Source organism: Manis javanica, chromosome 1, assembly GCF_040802235.1.
Source record: "Manis javanica isolate MJ-LG chromosome 1, MJ_LKY, whole genome shotgun sequence".
Lineage (NCBI taxonomy): Eukaryota > Metazoa > Chordata > Mammalia > Pholidota > Manidae > Manis > Manis javanica.
Window position 1 is genome coordinate 93,800,936 of NC_133156.1, and position 23,032 is coordinate 93,823,967.

Sequence of the window (23,032 nt, forward strand, 5' to 3'; positions counted from 1 at the left end):
CCTAAACATGATTTGTTGCAACTTGGGCATGTAGCAAGCAAGCCCAAACAACGTAGTAAAAACAGGAAAGATTCCATCTTGAAACCCAATTAGTTAAAAAGTAAGACAATAACTCAGCCCACCTTGGGAGCAAAGCAGGCAGCCTTGAGTGATATGATCCCAGACCAGGAAGCTGCTATCCTGGGAGGAAATCAGAGCAGTAAAATTCTTGTAAATAACCAGGAAGACTAATAAGAGACTTAGTGTTTCTTCAGAAGTATTTGAGACCACTTAGCAGGTGTACATCCCTAGCACTTTGTCTCTCAACTGCCTATAAAACCCCTTGTCTTGCCAATGGGTTTCAGTCCCAGGCGAGTTCGCTATGGATTCAGTGTGACAAAAGAAATTGACAGCAAAACGTTCTTTGGGGTGAAAGGGATATACCCAACTTTATTTCCAGGTGGCAGGTCAGTCACTAAAATCCTGTTCACTCAGAGCGAGTCTGCATGCAGCAAGCCAGGCTCCCCCCCTTGCCTCTGGGCACCTTTGTCTGCACAGCCATCCTCTGGGCCCCTCTGTCCACACAGACATCCTCTGGGCTCCTCTGGCTGCACAGCCATCCCACACAGCTGTCCTCTGGGCCTGTCTGCACAGTCTTCCCACACAGCTGTCCTGTGGGCCTCTGTCCTTGGCACTGCCACCACTCCAGCCTCTGCTCTCCTGCAGCCCTGCCACCATGTAGTGCCCATAGCACTGGGTGGAGCTCTTTTTATAGAGTCAACAACTATGTATTGCCCACAGGTGTGCAGTGAGCTAGTCAACCACAGCCAGGTGAGAATTCTGGCCACAGGAACTCTCATTTTATCGACACTCCACCCCTCCAGGATTCTCTCCTCCCAATCTATGTGCCCTTAGTCCTCTGCAATGGTCCCTGTGCAAGGAAGCTTGAACATTGTTCTCCAGCCTCTCCAGCAAAAAGTCTTGCAGTCTCACAGACCGGACTCGTGGCGGTCTCTGACCTCTGCCTCTTTGGTCTTAATGGCTGGAACTGCTGCTCTGGTTTCAGCTGTTGCCATAGCTCCAGTAAGATCCTATTTGGCTTCCTGTCTAATTTTGTTCCATCTACTCTTGCCTGTATCAAATCAACCCACATCTGGGTCCTCATAATCCTCACAAGGCCCCTCAAATTCCTCCTGTGAGTAACAGGTCTTATTTCTTTCCAGGTTCTCGTTGCTTCAGCTATTGTACATGTCACCTCACATTTTGTAATCGCTGCCTCAAGGTGGGCTGCACTGTCAGGGAAGACAGCTTTCCCATCTCTGATTCCAGCAGAACAATTCCATCCACCCCTAAGTCCTACAGCCATCGGCTCAGCCTGAGTATAGAGCGGAGCATAGAGTGCTCCACGACCTGGGGAGGGGGCTGCTCCTCTCCTTGGGGAACTTTCAATACAGCAGGGGCTGGTGCCTCTGGCACCACCCCTTCATCCTTCCCCAGCTCCTCCATTTCTGGGGCTGCTGGCACCTTTCTCTCCACTCCCCCAAGTGCCTCCTCTGTTACAGTGTGTCACAACAATTCCAGCTCATCTTCAGGTCTCTTATTTTCAGCTCAATGCTTTGCAGCTGGTGTTCTCATGCCACCTCCACCTGTGCCTCCTTCAGGAGTTCGTTTTTTTCCTTGATGGCCTCTTCCTCCTTCAGAACACCTGGCAGCACTGCCGTATCGTCTCCAATGGCAGCTTGGTGCCGGTGCTCTTGTGCGGCCTCCTCCTGCATTAATGCCATCTCCTTCCTCAGGGAATCCACAGAGGTTTGCAGCTCACGTTCTCACACTGCCATTTCTTGGGTTTCCTCTATAGAGCTTTTTAAGACTATGAGAAGCAGCCAACCCACAGTCACTGCTGCCTCCCAGGCACTCTACTTCTCAAAGGATCTGCTTACTATACCAAGAGCCACCCCTACTGCCTCAGGTGTCACCTCCACTCACCTCCAGTCCTGGGGTGGGGCCCAGTCCTGTAGGAGGCAAGCCACCTCAGACCACATACCCACTGGGGGATGATCCACTGTTTCCTCATTCACAGGGGCAGCCTAATGAAGCACCCCTCCCATAAGGGCAGCCTGTCTTTTTTCTTGGTCAACAATGAACCCTGCCGACTTTCGCCAATTGTCTTGCCAATGGTTTCAGCCCTGGGCAAGTTCGCTATGGATTCAATGTGACCAAAGAAATTGACAGTAAAATGTTCTTTGGGGTGAAAGGGATATACCCAACTTCATTTCCAGGTGGCAGATCAGTCACTAAAATCCTGTTCACTCAGAGCAAGTCTGCATGCAGGTCTCTCTCCCCTTGCCTCTGGGCACCTCTGTCTGCACAGCTGTCTTCTGGGCCCCTCTGGCTGCACAGCCTTCCTGCACAGCCATCCTCTGGGCCTCTCTGCACAGTCATTCTGCACAGCCCTCCTCTGGGCCTCTGTCCTTGGCACTGCCACCACTCCAGCCTCTGCTCTGCTCTCCTGCAGCCTTGCAGCCCTGCAGCCCTGCCACCGTGTAGTGTCCATAGCACTGGGTGGAGCTCTTTTTATGGAGTCAACAGCCATGTATTGCCCACAGGTGTGCAATGAGCTAGTCAACCACGGCAGGGTGAGAATCCTGGCCACAGGAACTCTCATTTTATCCACACCCCTAGGCAACGTACCACCCCAGGACTCTCTTGTCCCTTCCTGGTTTGAGTCAGGAGCTCTGTCTTTTCACTTTCTCTCTAAAGAAAAGCCTCTGCCTTGCTCTCCTACCTTGACTGTTTGACAAGTTCATTCTTCAACTCTATGAACAAGAACCCCGGCATCACCTAGGGGCTGCCTGCCCAAGAATTGCACCCATGAAGACAGATTTTGAGTTCAGAGGTCCTGCTGACTATTGCCAAGTATAATTCTGGGGGAAAATAAGTTCCCAGCCTGGAGCAAATTACCTTTAAATCTGAAATCAGTCAAAGGGAGAAATAAAGTGGGAGAAACTCATTTATTGCCTATAAGCAGTTGTTCACCTCTGTCTCACCCATGGCTCTCATGACCTACCTAACTGCCAAAAATGACCCCAACCAACCTCTCTGGTCCAGATATGCCTTTGCTCCCCCAACCCTTGTAATCACCTATTAATATGGAGATAAACTACTTCTGTCCACCTTTGGAAATACCTAATGATGTGGAGACGCACTAAAGCCAGGTGAGAGATTCTGGAAATATTGCAATTTTACCCATATTCTACTTCCCTCTTTTGAGCCTTAGAATCCATTTACTCTTCATCCTCACTTTTACCTCTAGACCAGACTTTCCAGATTAATCAATCAGTTCTGTAACTGGCTCCCTGCCTCCAGTCTTATTTTTCAATTCATTTTCCACATTGCAGCCTGAGAAAATGTGCTAAGTACAAGTGGTCATGTTAGTCTTGAAACAAACTTCAAGTACCTCTCCATTGCCTTTGGGATTGAGTGTACTCCTTCCCATGTGTAAGTCCAGGGAGGGGAAATCTCGGGGCAAAATACCTCTAAAAACCAAAATCAGTCGAACAGAGAAATAAAGTTTAAAACCGGTTTATTGCTTACAATAATGCAGTCCAGGGCTATTTCTCCTGCCTCAACAGAAGCAAAACCAGCAAGGCTTCCCCCTCTCCTCTCAGGTACAGATAAGCCCTCCTCATTGTCCAGGTAATTACGCATTGCTATGGAGATGAACTTGTCTCCACCCCTGAGGAATGATACAAATGCACTAAAGCCATACTTTCCACCTCTGAACATGTATTGATATGCAGATGTACTAAAGCCAGGTGAGATATTCTGGAAATATTACAATTTTACCATGGTTGACTAGGACTTTTAAAAAGAATAACTGGTCCTGCCTGCTTTTTCAGCCTCTTTTCTTGACATTCCACACACTTAAAAATGCTAGTTGTTTTCTCAATTCTACTAGTAAGCCATTGTTCTACAGGACTCATCCACATATCTTGCTGGCTCTGGCTGTTCCAGTCAACGTGTTATCACATCTGAAGGTTTATCTAGCATAGTGCATGGCATAACAGACATTTCAAAGACATGTGTTGAGCTAATCAGTGTATAAATATTGGGTGAGAAGGTGTTAATATAAATGTTTTCTAGAAGTTGAATGTGTATTAACAGAGAAGTAGTATAGTTACTATGCGGGGGTTCTTGTTTGCAGAGTCAAAGAATGAATTTAGCAAACACTCAAGGTAGGAGAGCCAGGGAGAGGCTTTTATTTAGAGATAGAGTGAGAGGATAGAGCTCCTGGCTCAAGCCAGGAGGGGACAAGAGAGCCTGTGGTGGTGCATTGTCTATGGGTTTTAAAGGCCTATGGATACAGACCCACCAAATGGTCCTCAAATATTTATCTTTCAAGAGATACTAAGTTTCTTATCAGTCTTCTGGATTATTTTGCACAGTTAACACAAGAAATTTACTGATTCTTTCCCAGAATAGTAGCTTCTTGGTTTGGGAGCATATTAATCAAGACTGCCTGTCCTGCTCCCAAGGTGGCCTGGGTTATTGTCTGTTATGTTAAGAAACCTATTTTTTTTCTTTTTGGGTTTTAAAATGCAATCTTATCTTTAAGATGGAATCTTTCTTGTTTTTACTGTGTTGTTTGTGACTGGGCTCGCTTGCTATATTAATTGCCCAGGTTATCTAGTACTTGATTAGTGGCTGGAGGAGGAAAAGCAGTATCTAGGGAAAGTTAAAGAAGATAAACTGGGCCTTTCAGCAGGCTAAAGTACATTTTACAATAGCCTCATTTAATTGACACAATGAAGACATGGGCTTTGCTGACCTCATTTTCTTGTCTGGGGATATTCAAATATTCCAGGCCAAGTTACTCCTGGCTTTTTATTTTTAACTAATCTCACTGAAGAATGCTTATATTCCGAGTTTGGTATTTTACTTTAGAGAATTAATGTGACTCTGACTTTGCTTAATTGTTTAATACAGAGTTTTGGTAGGGGTCTTTTTCTAGAGGCCCTTCCCCTACTCTGACTACACCCACAGTCCCTGTCTCAGTTAGGTCTATAGTGTCTAAAGTCTAGAGTAATTCAGTATGATGATCAAATTCTTCCTCTGTCACCTTGAATTAATTCTTTTACCTCTCTGAACCTCAGTTTTCTCATCTTTGAAATGAAGATGCAATATCTACCTTAGAGAAAGCACAGGGATTAAACGACATCTTAAGTATGTAGGGGAGGAAAACTTTCTTCCCTTCTAGGTTCTTTGGCTTGTCTAATAATTAAATTGACATAAAACAGACTGACAGGAGAAAACAAATTTAATTACATACATACATGTATGGGAGCCTCACAAAGACATGAGAGGCTGTCCACAGTCAAAACCTATGTAAAATTGAGGTTTACATAGCATCCTGAGCTAAGGAGAAGGGGGGAAGGCAAATTCACAAGAAAATGGGGAGAGTAACTAACTGGGGCAAACACATTTGCCATGTCCTGTGGAAAAGTCTGTCTTATGTAAAAAAGTTATCTTTGGTAATGCCTCTCTTCTTGGTTCAGATACCCTATCTAAATTCTTTAGGCAGTTAAGGGGGAGCTTAAAAGCTGTTCTTGAATCTGTTGGGCCTTGATTGTCTTCAGCTCTTAAAAATGCACATGCTAAAGTGGAACACTTTGGGGTGGCCTGCTCTGAACCCCATTGGTGCACTGTCTGGCATGTAAGTGTTTAGTAAGTGTAATCCAGCAATAATGACAACCGTGATCATGCGTAATACATTGCCTGCAGATGGGTATTTTGTTTTGCATGCCAACCTATTATAGAGTGTATGGCTATTTCAATAAGCCTTGCCAGTAGCTATTAGAAATTAAAAATAATACCTCTTATGGCCTGCAATAAGATAGGCAAAACCTTTAGATTTCTTTTATTAATAGCAATGTACCTATTATTAGACATCATGGCATTTATACATTTTGGCTTTCTTTAAAAAATGCTTTCATGACATCTTCATGCACATAACTTTTTTTCTTCTTCCTAGAGTTTCCTTTGGATAAATTTCCAAGAGTAGTATTATGGGTAACACATTTACATTTTCATCTCTTTTGTTATGTATCACCAGGATGCTTTCTATAAAATACATACTACTTACTCTAATTTTAGGATCCATGTTTAACATCCTGAGTCTTCTACTTGTTTTTAATTAAAAATGAAAAACATCATTATACTTTTCTGTGTATTCCTTTTATACTTGGCATGGTGATCACTTTGGCCAGTAACTTCTTTCCTGACTATGACAGCTACTTGTCAGCTTTTACAGTGATAGTAGAGACTTAACTGAGGTCACGTGTGAACTGTGTAAAATCAAGTGCACTATATGGTTAAATATAAGATATTCTTTTCATCATCAGGAATTGATGTGTTTTCTTCACAAAACACTGGGTAGGTAAGTCAAAGAGAGCACTGACTTCTGCAAAATGAGGTTACTTAATACAACAGCAAAATCAAAGAATAGTGTCTTTTTAGTATAGTATATGTATGTTATAGAGAGTGTTCTTTTTTTGTAGCTATATTAAGGAGACAGCATTTAGCTTTGATTCTTAGGATTGCATTTGTTGGCAAGTAACAGAGAAGAGAGCAGGTAGGCAGTCAGGAACTGGTATGGCTGCTCCAGAATGTCCTCATTACCCCAGGTTCCTTTCTCTTGACTCTGGCTTGGTTAATGCATGGATTTCCTTCTTGTTGGCAGCTCACAATTTACAAGAGGACTGCTTTGATCCCAGATTTAAGTATTCCTTCAAGATAGGAAGAAGAAAAATGTACAAATGGCAAAGGCAAAGGGATATCTAGGATTTGAGTCTGTCCTTTTTTTAGCAGGAAAACAAAAGCTTTCTTGGAAGTCATACTGAATAGTTTTCTGCTTACATTTCATTGCATGAAATGATCAAAAATCTATTCAGGCTAAAAGAGGAGTCTTGGGAGGAAAATAGTTTTAGTTGGGCACACGCCACCCTGAAAACTGGGTCTGTCAGAGAAGAGGGGAGAAGGATATTGATCAGGCACTTTGCAGTATCTGCCATGGAGGTAAATACTATGTAATTTTTCATTAGTAGTATGAGAAATACCACATGTTCTCTTAAAAGCAAAGGAAACGTAACATTCTGTCTTATATTAGACCAAACCAAAGCAGAAGAAACAAATGTAACCAGCCTTCTGAAACCTGTTCCTTCTCTCCTTCTTCAGATGGTTCTGTTTTCCTCAGTGCATAGTATCACTCAGGAATTTGAAATCTGCAAGATAGTAATGGTGTTTGACAAAGAAAACCCTATCAAAATACTGATTTTAATCTTAAAAGCATTCCTGTGACATATGTATCAGAGGAAGACATAAAGCATTCCTGGATGTGGAGTCCCTTTTCTAGTACCAGCATGAGACAGTGCATTCTCATTTTCCTTTGCCATGCCTGCCATTATTAGCTAACTTGTTAACTAATTTGCTAGTATCTTAGATTTAGAACTCCCTGGGCTGCCTCAGTCCTTAAAACCTTCCCACTGTGATTTTATGAATTTAAAACTTACATTGTATACATTGGAACCTAATTCTACCCATTTAAGTCTAATGGAGGGTCAAAGCTGGTGATGAATCTTTTCTGAGGAAATGTGTTTCTTCCTCTCACTAAATAAATAAAACTTACTATTGTACTCTGAAACTTGAAAAAAACTTGCGAGCAATTACCCTTAGAAGATGTCAAAATTTTTTTATTTCTAATTTACAGATTAATACAATTTTTCTTAGTATTTATCACAAATTTTACAAGGTTTCTTTCTAACTAAGGGTTTAATTCTCTCATGTCCAGGAAAATACTCCTAGATCTAAGAAAATCATTTAAACATGAAGGCACCGGGTATTTGGTATGTTTTAGGGCTTCAAAAGCAAAATTCAATCATATGACATAAGATATTGTGAACATGATAGGTAGTATAGAATACTGGTTAAAAGAGTGTGCTGTTGAGCCAAACAGCCAGGATTATTAACTGTGTGACTATGGGCAAATTACTTAGCTTCTCTGAGTGCCTCAATCTCCTCTTACGTAAACTGGGCATAACATTAGTATGTGCCTCGAAGGATGGTTATGAGAATTAAATGAATTAATGTCCACAAAGAATTTAGTAGCATGTCTGGCAATCTACTAGCAGTCAAAAACATTAGCCATTAGGAGTTCCTCTTTTCCAGTACAATTTAAGGGCTCTTTTCTGGGTCATTTGTATTAGCAACCTCCAACCTTCAGTGCTGTGGCAAACTTGTCTTAAGATGGTTCTACTCCCTTTTTAGCATATATTGGAAATGCAGAGAACTCAACATATTTCCTTCTGCTTATAACTTAACCAATAAAGCAAGCATATGCAAAATCATAAGCCAAAGCAATAATCCTTTTACTCTCTTCAAAACTTTTTAGACAAAAGCTTCAAAGTCTATTTCAAAATATTTTGGTAGCAATTTACAGTATACATTCATGTTAACTCATTTTTTAGTTCTTTGCCCACTAGAGCTCACAGATCCTCAGAGTATGGGTAAATACACAAGCGAAATTTAATGTACCTCAGGCAAAGAGGGAAGTAAATGATTTTTTCCTCTTAAATAGGAAGCTGCAACGTGTTTCAAATAAGAGAAAAGAGAATGAAGCCAGGGTGTTCTCACTGGATGCTCCTCACCTAGGAAGACAGAACTTCTTTCCTAGGCCTCAGCAGGGAGAACCCTTGCCACAAGAAGAGAGCTGGACTTAGCTGTCTGGGTGAAGGCCATTGGCCCTCTCTTTTATGGAGCTGGGTGGGTGTGCTAGGAAGGAAGGAACTCAGCTCCGTGTCGCAGGGAAGTCAGGTATAGTGAGGCGAGAAACCGAAGTCAAGAAAGCAAAGTCAGTTTTAATGTACTCTATATCGAGTAACAGAGCAGGCCTGACTAAGGTGAGACAGGCGAGGCTGCTCTAAGCCTTCTTTTACGTTGTTTTGGCAGGGCAAAAAAAGTCCTTGATTGACAGCTCTTGGCCCTCTAGGTTTGTTCTGATTGGTGGAATGAGAACATGGGCTGTGCTGTGCCTATGTTTCTGATGTTTTATCTGGGGAGACCCTGGACATTCCTGAGTCTTGGACCCTGGGGCTGCATCTGATTAACTCTCTGAGTCATTTCTGGTTCTCTGGCTCTATCTGATCAACTCCCTGAGTCATTTTTGGGGGACCCCTCTCTCCTTTTCATCCCACTCACTTCTTTCTGCCTAACAGGTATAGTTCTGATTCCTAACATCATGGCCAGACATGTGGGAGACAAGCCTTCCAGGTACAAGTACCCACGAACTAAAAAAACGCTAAAAGCCAACCACACTCATGTATTTCCAACATTATAAAAAAGTTGTATTGGCTAGCTTTACACTAAGGCCTAAGGCTTCAACACCTGTAGTATCTGGTACTCAAAAAATTTTTTATCTTCCCAAAGTAGCAATTGTTTGGGATTCCCCTGGAGTCTCCTACTTACGTAGATATGTAGGAGCTCTACAGATACAAATTCAAATTATATATATATATATATATATATAATTTTTCATTTATATATATATATAATTTTTCATTTAAGGTTTGCTGTGGATAAAACCCAACTATTAAAAATTCCTGCTCAATTAAATTTAGTTCATTGTTGAGGTCCACTAAAAATGGTAAATGTTTGATGTATAACATTTAAGATTTCTAATATAAAAATTAAACATGAGGTTGATTTTCATGAGTAACTTGAAGCAGAAAAGTCTATTTGATTTAAAAAAATGAGTCAAATATATCTCTATAAACAAATATTCTTTGAACTCTTTGATCTCGTTGATAATTAGTAAATCGTGAAATGGTATTGTGCTTGCTAAATATTTCCGAGGGATGAAAGAAGCAATTTCAAATTTACTGGATAAGCTGAAAGCAGTATCATGGCTCCTGAATGATGAGCTTATTTTCCAGAGTTTATGTATAACATTACAGAAATGCAGTGCTGCTCCTCAGTACATGTCTTAAACATATTTAAACCATGACACGTGTTACTCTTAAGAAATCTATCCTGCTTTAGATACCAGAGGGCCTACCTTTCCTCCATGGGACTGTAATTAGCAAAAGGGCTCTAGGCGCTAAAGGGATCAGAAATGAGTTGGAAGGGGAAGCAAAGGAGGTTGAAACTCCCGTCCTCTTGGTCAGAGTTAGTTCGTGTGTGCAGATCCTGAAAGAGAAACAGTTAACGCAGTAATTTAGTAATTCCTTGTTATCTCAAGATGGAAGTCCGGGCTCATGGGCTAGTGCAGATAGTGAAAGGAGCGTTCGATTTCTATTCTTTTGCATATTCCTAGGTGGCGTTGGGTTTAGAAAGGAGGTGGCGGGGCAGAGGCAGGCGGTCCTCGCCCGCGCCCTTCGCACGCCTGCCCGGAGGCCGGGATGGTTTCGACCATCCCAGTGTACATTCCCGGGGGGGCCCCCTCCAGCCTGGAGCACTCCACAGGGGTGTGCAAACAGGAGTCTGCGAATGTTGACGTCCAGGGAATACGCAAATCCAGAGTCGTAGTCCCCGCAGTTTACCCACACCTATTTTTATATCTAAGCCAAGGTCACTCTTTAACACTGGGCCTTAGCCCTGAGCTGGGGCGTCGCGCTCTGTCGAAGGCAACCAGGGCGGGGAGAGGGGGCGCCGGGGGCGAGGCGGGGGCCGCGTGGCGTCCCCAGGCTGGCCGAGCTCGCACCTGCCCGGCCGCCGCCTGACGGCCGGGCCCCGAGGGAGGGAGGGCGGTATCTCCGGCGCTGAGGAGGGGCCGAACGGCGCAGGCGGGGGGGATTCGCGGTGGGCGCGGGCGCGGCGCGGCTGCAAGGGCTGGAGGCGTTGCGGCGCGAGTGCGTCACGCCGGCGGAGGGCACGGTGGGCTGCGGCCGACCCGGGCGAGGGGAGGCGGCCGCTCTCGCTCTGGCAGCCGCGAGCGGCGCGGCCGGAACCGGCCGGGGGTCGCCAGCGATCAGCGGGCTCCATTCATTCCCGCGGCTCCGCCTCCTTTCCCGGGCTCCAGAGTCTCCCGGGGCGCGTCCGAGGTGAGTGCGCTGCCCGTTCCGGGCGGGGGCCGCGGGCTGAGGCCAGCGCTGCCTCGACCGACCCCGAGCCTCCTCAGGCCTCCAGTTGCGGGCCGCCCAGCGGACTCGGCCGCGGCGCAGGCCCACGCCCGCCGCCCGGGCCCCCGGCGCGCATGCAGCTGCGGGCGGCCGGTCGGTCCGCGAGGGGCGTGTGGTGCGCCCTCAGGTGCGCCGGCCTCCGCGGCAGCGCCACCATTTTGTGTGAGGGAATGCCTCCTTCCCCCTCCGCTCGCCTTCGATCGCGTTCTGTTTCCCAGCTGCCGCTGATGATCCCCCTCCTCTCCCACTTCCCCCACCGGGAGCCCTCCGCTCTCTGGATTGGGGCGGCTGGGTGAAAAGCGGCCCTGGTGAGGTGTCGAACTGAAGCGTTTAGGCACGGATTCAACCACGCAAGTGGCCTCCAGAGATGCTCTGACCGCCTCCCTTACCTTTACCTACTTCTGGAATAGGTATTGTATAGATTCTCTTCTAGGATGCAGGTCATTGCAATTTTATTCTAATTTTTAGCTACCCATAATGCAGTTTTCAGGGCCTGTGCCCCTGGGGATGGGTGAAGCATTGAGCCCTGGGTTGTTTATGGCTCGGGGATCTGGACTACATTCACTCCCATTATTGTCCTTTGGGAGAAATGATGAAACGTCTTTCTCGCTTTTCAGCTTCTGGAAGTTAGTGTGGGTATTGTATCTGGGGTAGATTCTAAGGTAACCACCTGATGCAGACCCCTCCCCCCTTTGAGAGATCCTTTCAAAACCTCAATTAAAATGCTCACGTGTAAGGATATTTGAGAAGGTTGGGAAGGGAAGGACAGGTTACTAAAAGACTACGGAAAGGAAAAGTAATTGTGATTCAGAAATGTTACACAATTTGTCAATTTCAAGGTTCCTGAGAATTTGTAATTCTTGTTTTTATTTATCTCCTTGCAAGTGTACCTGAGTACCTAGTGGATTATACTCGTGCCATTTGTATTTTCTCACTGCATCACGGACAGGGATTAAAATCTGGAGTGATAGCTGTTGCGTAATACCCACATTGGGGCCCTAGAGGGAATTCACCATAATGAATATGGCTTTGATGTACCATGTATCATCTGCTTGTATTTATCTATTTATGTATTGCATGTAAGATGTACAGGTTATTTTGCAAGCTGTATCCTGTTTTTCTCCTACAAGACGAAAGATTTTTAGTGACTAATACGAACCACACTAAGTTATTGTGTTTTTTGGCAGGGGGGAAAGGGAAGGACAGGGAATGAAATGGTGAGAGGAACCTGGGAAAAATCCACGTGTGGTAAGAATTCCAGTATAAAATACAGTCTTTAATGGAAAACTTGTAGTTGTCATAGTGGACTCCTCTCTTTGAATTTATGATGAGAATTCGTTTAGGGAACACAGAAATAGCATATATGAGTAGCACTATTAGCCTGCTGCATGAATAATTATAAGATGCTTTACCTGCGGATTTAAGAAATAGCATATATGAGTAGCACTATTAGCCTGCTGCATGAATAATTATAAGATGCTTTACCTGCGGATTTAAGGTTCTGAAAAGTTCCAAATTAGTCTAACCTTTGACTTGGTATTCAAATCATTACAAATGGCCTAATTTTCCTAATAAAAGTATTATGTACATCTAACAAAGGGCTTAAGTCTTATTTGGAGAAAACAAAATACTTTATAGTTAGATGCTTTGGGTAGTAATATTTCAGTGTCACTCTACTTATGAAATTAAACCTTTTTTCTTCCACTAATTTTCTCTACAAACGGGTGATTCCGTATCATGTACCTTTCCTCTCAGAAATGTTATGTCTTATTAAGGACATGTTCTAGGGGGAGAATTACGAAGGTGAAGGGACCTTTCATATTGAGAGAGGAGTCATATTTTAGGAAACTTACGTAAGCAGAGATTGCCTGCTAGGGATTGCGGGTGTCCTGATCGGATCTATCCTAGGTCCATGGAGAATGTGATTGTTTTTTCCAGCAAGTTCAGCCCTGAGTCAAACATAGTTTCTATACCTTTACATTGATTCTGTAAATACACGTCAGAGAGGTTCACTGAATTGTACTATTACATTTGAGTAACTAGGATTTGAAAGTGATTTTGGTGTGCTTTTCATCTTTAATTTAGCATGAGAATTTGAGCATTGTTTTACTAGTTGAGAAATCAGAAAGAAAATAATAATGTTTTTCTCCATTAGTTCTTACCTCTTTAACTCTTTTAAAGCCTTACGTGTGATATCTTCAGTTATTTGCCTAGATATGCAGACATTTAATTTTTTAAAGTCATTAGAATGTAAGAGGATTGAGTATTCTGGCAGAGGTTCAAAAAAATAGTTTACCAAGCATTCTATAGAAAGCATTGGTTAGGTAGGAAGTTAAATACAACTTTCATGTTTCTTCCCATTTTTAAGATTTGTTGTAAATTGAAAAAAGAACTTGCATGATTATTGTGTTTAAGATGATTTCTTTTCACATACCATTAAGCCTTTGATCCTTTGTGTATTTAACCCTGAAATTAAAGTTCTAAATTTGTTGTGTTTCATTGGTAGTAAGGGTATTTCACCGTTGTTTCCACCAACAACAACTTACCCAAGGTTAAATTTATTAAAGAAAAGTTGTCATGATTTAAAGTGATCAGGAAAAAGCTGATAATTTACTAAAGACTTCATAAAATAATTATTAGACCAGTTGAATTTGAGAGCTGGTATATGGGCCAGAAAGTTTGTGACTTATCCGTTCTTTGGGTCAAAAAGTTTGTGACTTAACCAGTATCTTTTTTTTTTTCCAAAGAATATCATTTGTTACTTCCTGCTCCAATGAGATGTTAGTTTTAGGCTACGCCAAGATAACTTTCATTTATTCAGTAAACGCTTAGTGTCTATTGTATGTTGGGGCACAGAACAAATAGGTCCCACCCTCATGGAGTTCCAGTTTAGTGAACGTGAGGACTAAAATGTTAAAGATTACTTCAGATCTAAATGCACAAAGATTTTTGCAAATATGAATTGGAAACAAATCAATTCAGTACTTGCATTAAAAGGAAATTGGCGGTGGTCGGGGAGGGGCCCCTGCACTCAAGGTAGTGTAGAGGAGAGGATTTGGTTGCCGAAAAACACGAAGTAGAATTGGGATAGAGTGTTGTCAAAGGAGAGATACTTCAAGTGGCAGACAGTGGTTACTTAGGTCTGGTCTGGGTCCAGTCTGTTGTAAGGTCAAGGAGGTGAGAATGAAAATAATCCATTGAATTTGGGGGTTGAGAGTTTATTCGAGGCTTTTAGATAGTGATAAGGGGAGAAGCCAATTTAGGAATGAAAGGCGTGGTAAAAATGTCAGTGAGCTTGACTTTTTGTTACACAGTAATAAGCTGTACTGACAGGAATTTACAGTCTAAAATCCTTTATACATATGTATCAGTGCTTTTAAGTTTGGATTGGCCCCTGATATACTTGATGAACTTAACTCTGATTCTTAAGTTAACAGTAGTTATTGTACAGAGGCTGTATAATTTCACAATTTAAGCTGAAGGGACATAGCTTTGAACCCTGGCTTTTGTTAAGATACGAAGTCTCTCTCAGCTTCAGTTTCGTCTTCTGTAAAGGAATAGTTATAACAGAGCCTATCTCAAAATGCTGGCAGAATTAAATGTGATAATACATTGTAAGGTAAGCTACTAATGATACTATCAATGAAATTAGGATAGTTTTAATAATCTAGTTCAGTGTTCATCTTTTTCCCCCTTTTATTATCTTCGATATAACTTCTATATACCTACCCTCTGCACAACACTTTGTTGAGGTACATTTTAAAGCAGTAACTCACTTTTTCATTTTTAAAATGGTGATTTATCTACTTGTCAGTCAGAGCTTTTGCTTTGCATGAGATAAAGTATAATCTCTTTATGGTTTTTGTGGATCCCAGACTAAGAATCTATCTTCTAATTTTAGATCTGGTCCTATTTTCTATTCATTATGCTCATGAGTGGAAAATAGAGCTAAATTTAGTGAAAAACAACCACATGTTAGAAGTCTTGATATATGGCTTTGGAATAGAAAACATATGTAAATGTACTGGAAATAAATTTCAAGGCTGAGGAAATGTATTGATAATATTTTCTAAATAAAAAAAAATTGATTCTGAATAATAAATTTTGTTTGGAGAACACTCTGTACCTGAGTAGCTTCTCAGAATGGTTCTTTTAAAAAGTCAGTTTTATTTTATAAAATGATACATATGGCTTTACAATTTCAGACACAAATGACCTCTGGGTCTCATTCTGACACTGAAGTCTATGGACCTTTGCCCTCCTTTCCAGAACTCTGATACTAGCTTGGATGGAGACTGGGAAGTTCTTGTGCCTGTACTTACAATGGGTGGAGAGATGTTTCTCCTATCTGGGTGTGGGGTTGAAGTGTACCAGCTGTAACCAAGAGTTCTCTTTGACCAGCTAGTTGGCTGCTCTGTTTTATGCGGTGTAATTCATTTGTGGGTAGACTTCATTGTTGGAAAGGTCCATTTCTTTTACTTTTTAGAGATACAGAACAAGTCTAAGTTTTCATCTGTTTAGTGACTCTTCAGATATTTGAAGGATGACTTTCTTCCCTCCTTCCCCCAATAAGACTTCCCCTCAGTAATCTCTCCCAATTCCTGTTCCTCATTTACTGTACTCTGGTTTCCAGATCCACTGACCATCCTGGTTGTTCTCCCCTTTTTCCCCTTTTATTATCTTCTGTATAACTTCTGTTAGCTACCCTATGCACAACATTGGAGGCATTCCAGTTTTCAGTGTGATTTTTCTTAAAATGTGGTCCTTGGAATGGAGTAGAAAACTGAAGGAGCTGTCCTACCCTGAGGAGTACAGGGATACTTTTCCATCTCTGGATCTAGAGTCGTAATGCTAAGAATGTAGCCCTGTTCTGTTTTTTTTTTACTTTTTCTTTTTCTTTTTCTTGAAGTGTGATTGATATATACAAACTTACGTTGGTTTCAAATATGCAACACTATAGTTCCACAGTTACCCATATTATTAAATCCTCACCCCGACTAGTGCAGTTACTGTCAATGTAGAAAGATGTTACAGAATCATTAGCTATATTCCTCATGCTGTACTACCATCCCCCAACCATCTTATATTATGATTGAGTATTTTTATGGGCCTTTGTCCCCCTTGCCCTCCCCACCCACACACTGCAACCCCTCCTCTATGGTAACCAGTAATCACTTCTCAGTGTCTAGAGTCTGCTACTGTTTTACTCATTCCGTTTTTAATCTACAAATAAGTGAAATTATATGGCATTTGTTTTTCTCCACCTGGCTTATTTCACTGAGCATCATACGCTCTAGGTCCATCCATATTGTTGCAAATGGCAGGATTTCTTTTTTCCTTATGACTGAATAATATTCCATTGTGTATATGTACCACACCTTCTTTATCCATTCATCTACTGATGTACACTTTGGTTGCTTCCATTATCTTGGGTATTGTAAATAATGTGCCTGTAATGTATAAAATAATGTGTAAAAATATAGGGGTATGTATATCTTTTTGAATCAGGGATTTTGTTTTCTTTGGGTAAATTCCTAGAAGTAGAATTATGGGGTCAAATGGTATTTCCATTTTTAGTTTTTTGAGGAACCTCCATACTGCTTTCCACAGTGGCTGCACCAATTGACATTCCTACCAATAAGTGTGGGAGGGTACCCGTTTCTCCACATCCTTGCCAACACTTGTTATTTCTTGTCTTTTGGATAGTGGCCATTCTATCTGGTGTGAGGTGATATCTCATGTGGTTTTCATTTGCATTTCCCTGATCAGTGATGTGGAGCATCTTTTCATATGCCTTTGGCCATTTGTATTTCTTTGGATAAGTATCTGTTCAGGTCATCTGCCCATTTTTTAATCAGGTTATTTGGTTTTTGGGTGTTGAGGTGTATGAGTTCTTTATATATTTTGCATGTTAACCCCTTATTGGTTAAATATTTTATGAATATGTTCTCCTATACTGTGGGATGGCTTTTAGTTGTGCCAATGGTGTCCTTTGCTGTACAGAAGCTTTTCAGTTTGATGCAGTCCCATTTGTTCATTTTTGCTTTTATTTCCCTTGCCTGAGCAGATGTGTTCAGAAAAGTTGCTCATGTTTATATTGAAGAGATTTTTGCCTGTTTTCTTCTAAGAGTTTTATGGTTTCATGTCTTGCATTCAGGTCTTTGATCCATTTTGAGTTTACTTTTGTGTATGGAGTTAGACAATAGTCCAGTTTCATTCTCTTGCATATAGTTTTCCCAACACCAGTTCTTGAAGAGGCTGTCTTTCCCCATTGTGCCCAATTTTGTATTCATAGCTCTTTTATCATGTTAATTGATCATGTGTGTGGGTTTATATTTGGGCTCTGTGTTCTGTTCCATTGATCTATGGAAAGTTCTGGGGTTATTTTGCCTTACCTTTAAAAACTTGCTCATGGTTCATACTGAATCTACTATGATCTCAATCTCAAAGTCTCATTTCTCTATGTCCTTCATCAATGAGTAATTAAAACACTGTAATGCAACTTAGTGAATTTAATTTCTTCTTCTATTTTGTAGTAATTTGTTAAACATTCAATAGGCATTTTACTTTGTTTTATTTCCCTTTTATTTTTTAACTTTATAACAACTGGTTTTCTATTTATTATGTAGTAGCCATTTAAAAATTTTGAGGATGGATCATAGTGACTAGAACAGGCTAAAGTCTGAAGAAAGGATATTACTGAATTTAAAAAGTGTAACTCCTAAGGAGTGACTGAACAGTGTGGTTGACGTATTCTGTAATTGTGTGAGCAGATACATCCTAGGTTATTCTGGCTTTTTGTCTTGATGTGAGAACCCGGCCACCAGGTTAAGTCCCTTGGGAGACAGATTGCCTAGGTTTAGAGCCACTTACTAGCTTTGTGAACTTGGGTGACTTAGTTTTTACATCTCCACACCTGAGGCTGCTTCATAGAATCATTTTGAGGGATATGTACAGAGTGTCGAGCATAATGCTTGGTGCAAGGTAAGAAGTGATAAAAAGTCATCATAAAACATATTCTGAGTCTTAAAAAAATGATTATACATGAATTTTGATACCATCCCTTTGTGAATTAACTCCTTTTTTTCTGTCCTCTTCAAGTAATCAAGTGTAGAGATTCATAGATTATTAAGTAGAAGAGACATCTGAGATAATTTGATTCATCTCTACTTTTTAAATGTTTGGAACAAGTGGATTATGCTTCCCTGGAGTTCTGAGCCTGGTAGGATAGACAGAAGAAGAGAAATAACCACATTGCCATGTGATAAGTATATTAAAAGAGGTAATAAAAGGGTACTTAGTAGAGTTTCTCATCTTGTCTCCCTTTAGTTCTGCCTATTAATCCATCCTACACACAGCTGTTTGGTAAAGTGTCATGAAGCATATAGCTTTCAATGTCTTTTCCTGCTCCATATCCTTAAATTGCTTCCTATTGTGTACAAAATAAAGTCGAAACTCTTTAGTTTGGTATTCTTGGACTTTTCTGTTCTGTCCTCAATTTGTTTTCCTAGTATTCATATTACTACTTGTCTTTATATGCCTTAACTTTCTTGGTAAATCCGAGTGCTTTTCATTCTCAGCATGCTTTTGGCTTCCATTTAGCATATTACAGTCTTTTTAGAGTGCCTTCCCCTCTCGCTGTGGCTGTCGAAAGACCATCTTTTGCTTTTCATCAACTTTACATGTCTTTAATCTGTGGCAGCTCTTGTCCTTAGTAACAGGTGTGTGGTTTATTTATACAAACTTTTGCTTATTTATTTAGTAAATATACATTGAAGTCGGAAAAGCTGGTATTTCTTTTTTCCCCTAGACCTGCTGCCAGTGAAAGGTTAGAAAACAGATTTGCTTACTGTGGGTAAGTAAACTCACCTGAGCTTGCAGGCAGATGGCAGGGCAGATGTATGGGGCCATGGCTCATGGTGCGGTGTTGGAGAGGCCTGGGAGGGAAAGAAGAATGATTACTCTGTGGTTCTGATGCTGCTGTTTTTCCTAGTTGGTATTATACTCTGCCGATAGTGGAAATGCTTGGTTACATCGTCTTAGCTGTATAGTGAAAATGTTAGGGAATTGGGAGGGTGGCTCACTGGAATATTTCTTAAATTAAGCATCAAGTTTTGTTTTGTTTTTGCTTTTGTTTAGAGTTAGACATATTTCCTTTAAAACAAAACATTAGTCTTCATGGTTCTAAATGAGAAACTTCCATGATATTTTATGGTAAAGGTATCTACAACACTGTGCATATTGTTTAGACTTCTATTTTAAAAAATTGGCTGTGTCCTTGAGGTTTACTATGCCAAAGCCCCTGTTAACTTTAAGAAAACACTACAAAATTAGGTCTGTTATATGGTGAAGAAGCCAGGAAAAAAAAGTTAAGATTTTTAGATTGTTGAATGTTGAAATGAAAGAGAAAATTTTATGGTGTATTTGTTTATATAGTTTTTATTTTGTCTCTCCTGAATTTGGTAAACTATGGTGAGATTATAAACAGTTTTGTTAATCTGGGTCATGAAGTACTGCGGTAGCTTATGTAGAGGCAAATATATTTTCTGCCATACAATACATAGTTTGTCAAGTGGAAGCTTCAAAGTGGAATATTTGGTTATAAGCACATTTTCATTTCTTTCCAAGTATTAATTTATATTAGGCTTTTGCATATGTGTATGAGAAGTAGCTTTATATCCTGCTTAAAGTGTATAGATAATAAGATAAAGATTTAGCATCCATTCCTGAATATTTTAGTATTTATTTTGTGTGGTGACTCATTTTTGCTGATGAATCTCATTTCAACCCTATGAGTCCTGTTTTGCCTTCCCAAGGTAGAACCACCCCTGCCTAGAATCACATTCCGTCACCTTGGAGTTTGGATGTAGGCATGTAACCTAAATTTTGCCAGTCAGATGCATCCAAGAGAGACTGTATACTACAAAGTGAGCTACTGGGGAAGGAGGCTTTCTTGCCCTCTGTCTTCTTCCTTGGGGACTTCCTCCCCAAGGAAGAAATAACTACTGTTAACAATATAATATAAGCCCTTTCAGATAATTTTCCATACAAAAATGTAAATATAAACATTTTTCATAAATTAATTTGTTTAAAAAAAAACTTTGCAAGTCGGCTTTTTAAAAAAATGAAGAGCTAAATATTTTTGATGTTTGTTTTTTCTGTGAATTGTCTGTTCATGCCATTTATTTATTTGCATCTTAGTTTTAAAAAAACATTGAATTTGTATTAAAGATTATAATTCTTGTGAGTTATATTGGTACTAGTTTGCTGTGAGTTTTTTGTTTTTAGATGTAAAAATTTTTAAGTATATTCAAAGTTGTTAGTGTTTAGCCTTGCAATTTATTCCTTCCTCAGATCCTTTTCCTCTTTCCAGGTAATTTACCTGTGGTCATAGCACTAGTAAATCCTGGCAGTTTGGCTCAAGAGTACACTCCCTTGACTAATATTCTACTTTTCAGGTGCACAAAGTCCTGTACCATTTGACTGGGTTTTGCCTTTGAGGCCCTAAAACATACAAAATACCCAGTGCCTTCATGTTTAAATGATTTCTTAGATATAGGACTATTTTCTAGGATATGAGGAGGGAATTCAGTGCCTAGCTAAGAAAGAAAACTTGTAAGCTTCCCCTGATAACTGTAAGCAATCTTTAACCATCCTATGGCTCCTAAGATGCTGTGCTTTCAGGCATAGCGTTGTGATCGAAAGAATAAGACATCAGAGCCAGATTGCCTGGGTTCAAATACTAGCTCTGCTGCTTCCTATAGTGTGCCCTTGAACAAGGTTCCCAGCTGCTTTGTGTCTTAGTTTCCTCACCTGACAGGTGAAGGTAATTAAATTACCCACTTCATGGGCTTTTGATGACAGCTGTATCAGGGAATACATGTGAAGTGTTTCAGGTAGAACCAGGCATATAGTCCACTGTTGGCTCAGTGCTTATTACTTCAAAATATGATTTTGCTTCCGACTTGAAATAAAAAGAGGCAACAAGCATGAGTCCCATCTAACTTGCTGCTCCATTACCCACAAACTTATAGGTAGTCCTCACCCATATGTAATCAAGTCTTGTTTCTTTCCCAGAGGACAGAAGAGGATTTCTGAGCAGCATGGAGCCTACCTGAGATTAGAAACTTGTAGTAGTCTGTTCACTAGTTTCATTTTTGTCATACTCAAAACTGTAGCTCTAAGAGTGGAGAAGGGTTACCTAGAATTTAGGGCCTTGTGTAAGGCAGGAAGGATAGAAGAATAAAAGTAAGATAGAGATCAGTTGAGCAGATGTATGTAGTACAAGGGGCTAGGTTAGTAAAGGAAGAAAATGATGTTAGGGAGAAAATAGAAAAGGGAAGAATCAAGGAGAATCATAAGGTTCAGAAACAGGCTTTTTGTGTAAAAGGTGGAGAGCATTGCTGATTATGTTGCCTTGGATACCTAACCTATTTTCAGTGTTGGGGAAACAAGGGAGGTAGGATCTTGTCTTTGATTGGTTGAGATAACTGTTTTTTTTCTAAGAACTTCTTCAGCTCTAACATGTCTCTCTCTCTCTTTTTTTTTTGATCTTCCCCTACCCCTAAAACTCCTCCCAAATAATAGCAATAACCTATGAGAGTCTTGAAATAATTTAGAAACTGTATTTATAAAATGTGTTCCTCCCTTTTAAGAGTAGTGAACATCTAGTAATTAACTTTAAATAGGGAAATATCACAAACCTCTTTTGCATATTGTTTAAGAGAGTTCATCTTTCAAAGAGTTGTATACTTTTTCAGGAAAAGGGGGTAAAATTATTAACAGATGGATGTAAAATAGCTGATGGGCATCTGAGAACTCTTTATGTAAGAGGTCTGAGTATTATGCTTTTATACAAGCTAGCCAGGTTAAATGAGCATACCATTTGCTTAATTTATAAATTAATATGGACAGTTTTTACACTTCATTGTTCATTCTGTATAAGATTTTTGATGAGTTAGTTTGCTTACAGTGACATTAAGCTTTCTCATTCATGTAGAATCTAGTTAGGTCTTTTGCTTTATCTCATGGACAGAGCATAAAGTACTTGACAAAATTTGATCTGACAGCATTACAGTTATGTAACAGAAAAGAAGCTTAAAAACAAAAAAAGAGGGAGAAGTGAGTGATTTATTATAGCAACCTATATTTCTCCCCAGAACCTTACCATCCTTGTCCTGCCTCTCTAAACTAGCAGAACCACCATAAGACTAATAATTTACACAGTCTTAAGTTGACCAGTGTTTTTTTAATAAAAAATTATAAACATTTATGGGTAAAAAGGCCCTTAGGATTATCCTGTCCAGTTATATCACATTACTAATGAGAACACAGAAGCCTGAAGAGGGTAAGTAACTTGTCTAGGGTCACAGAACTCGTTCGTGGCAGAGCTGTCCCAGGAAATGAGGTCATAGAATTCTGATCCTCTTTCTGGTCTATATGTGGATAGAATATCTAATAACTAGGTAATTATTATAATATTTTATAAAAGGAAATTTCATATGATCATGATACTGATTTTACATATTAAATTAAAATAATTGTATTAGAAGATATAAAATTGATTGTTTGGATTTATATTCTTCTAGCCCACTGGTGGCTGGTAGGACATTGATTAAGTCTTTTAATCTCTAAAGCTCTGTTTCTTCATCTATGGAGTAGGGCTGATACAAGTACTTCCTTATATAGTAAATGTGACAATCTCTTTAAAGTCTGGTATATAGTCAGTAAATGTTACCTGCTGCTGTTAAGTGATTTATAGTAATTCCTAGTTCTTTCGTCTTTCTTTAAGTACAAATAGGTGATTATTTAGCTGATAAAATTGAGTGTTGAGAGAGACTATACTAAAAGTAATGGATTTAAGGACAGATTTGCAGACACAA

General features: G+C 40.4%; 1 protein-coding gene across 2 annotated transcripts in view; it reads left to right on the forward strand.

Annotated features, from left to right (window-relative positions):
• Nucleotides 1-10,892: 10,892 nt before the first annotated feature.
• Nucleotides 10,893-23,032, forward strand: part of FAM169A (family with sequence similarity 169 member A) — a 68,673-nt gene continuing 56,533 nt past the window's right edge. The window contains exon 1 of one of the 2 annotated variants that reach the window (XM_037000365.2): nucleotides 10,893-11,072. The gene's annotated coding sequence lies outside the window, so the exon portion shown is untranslated. Of the gene's footprint in view, nucleotides 11,073-11,104; nucleotides 11,561-23,032 lie in introns of those variants that run through there. The other variant, XM_017647752.3, reaches the window with a different exon arrangement.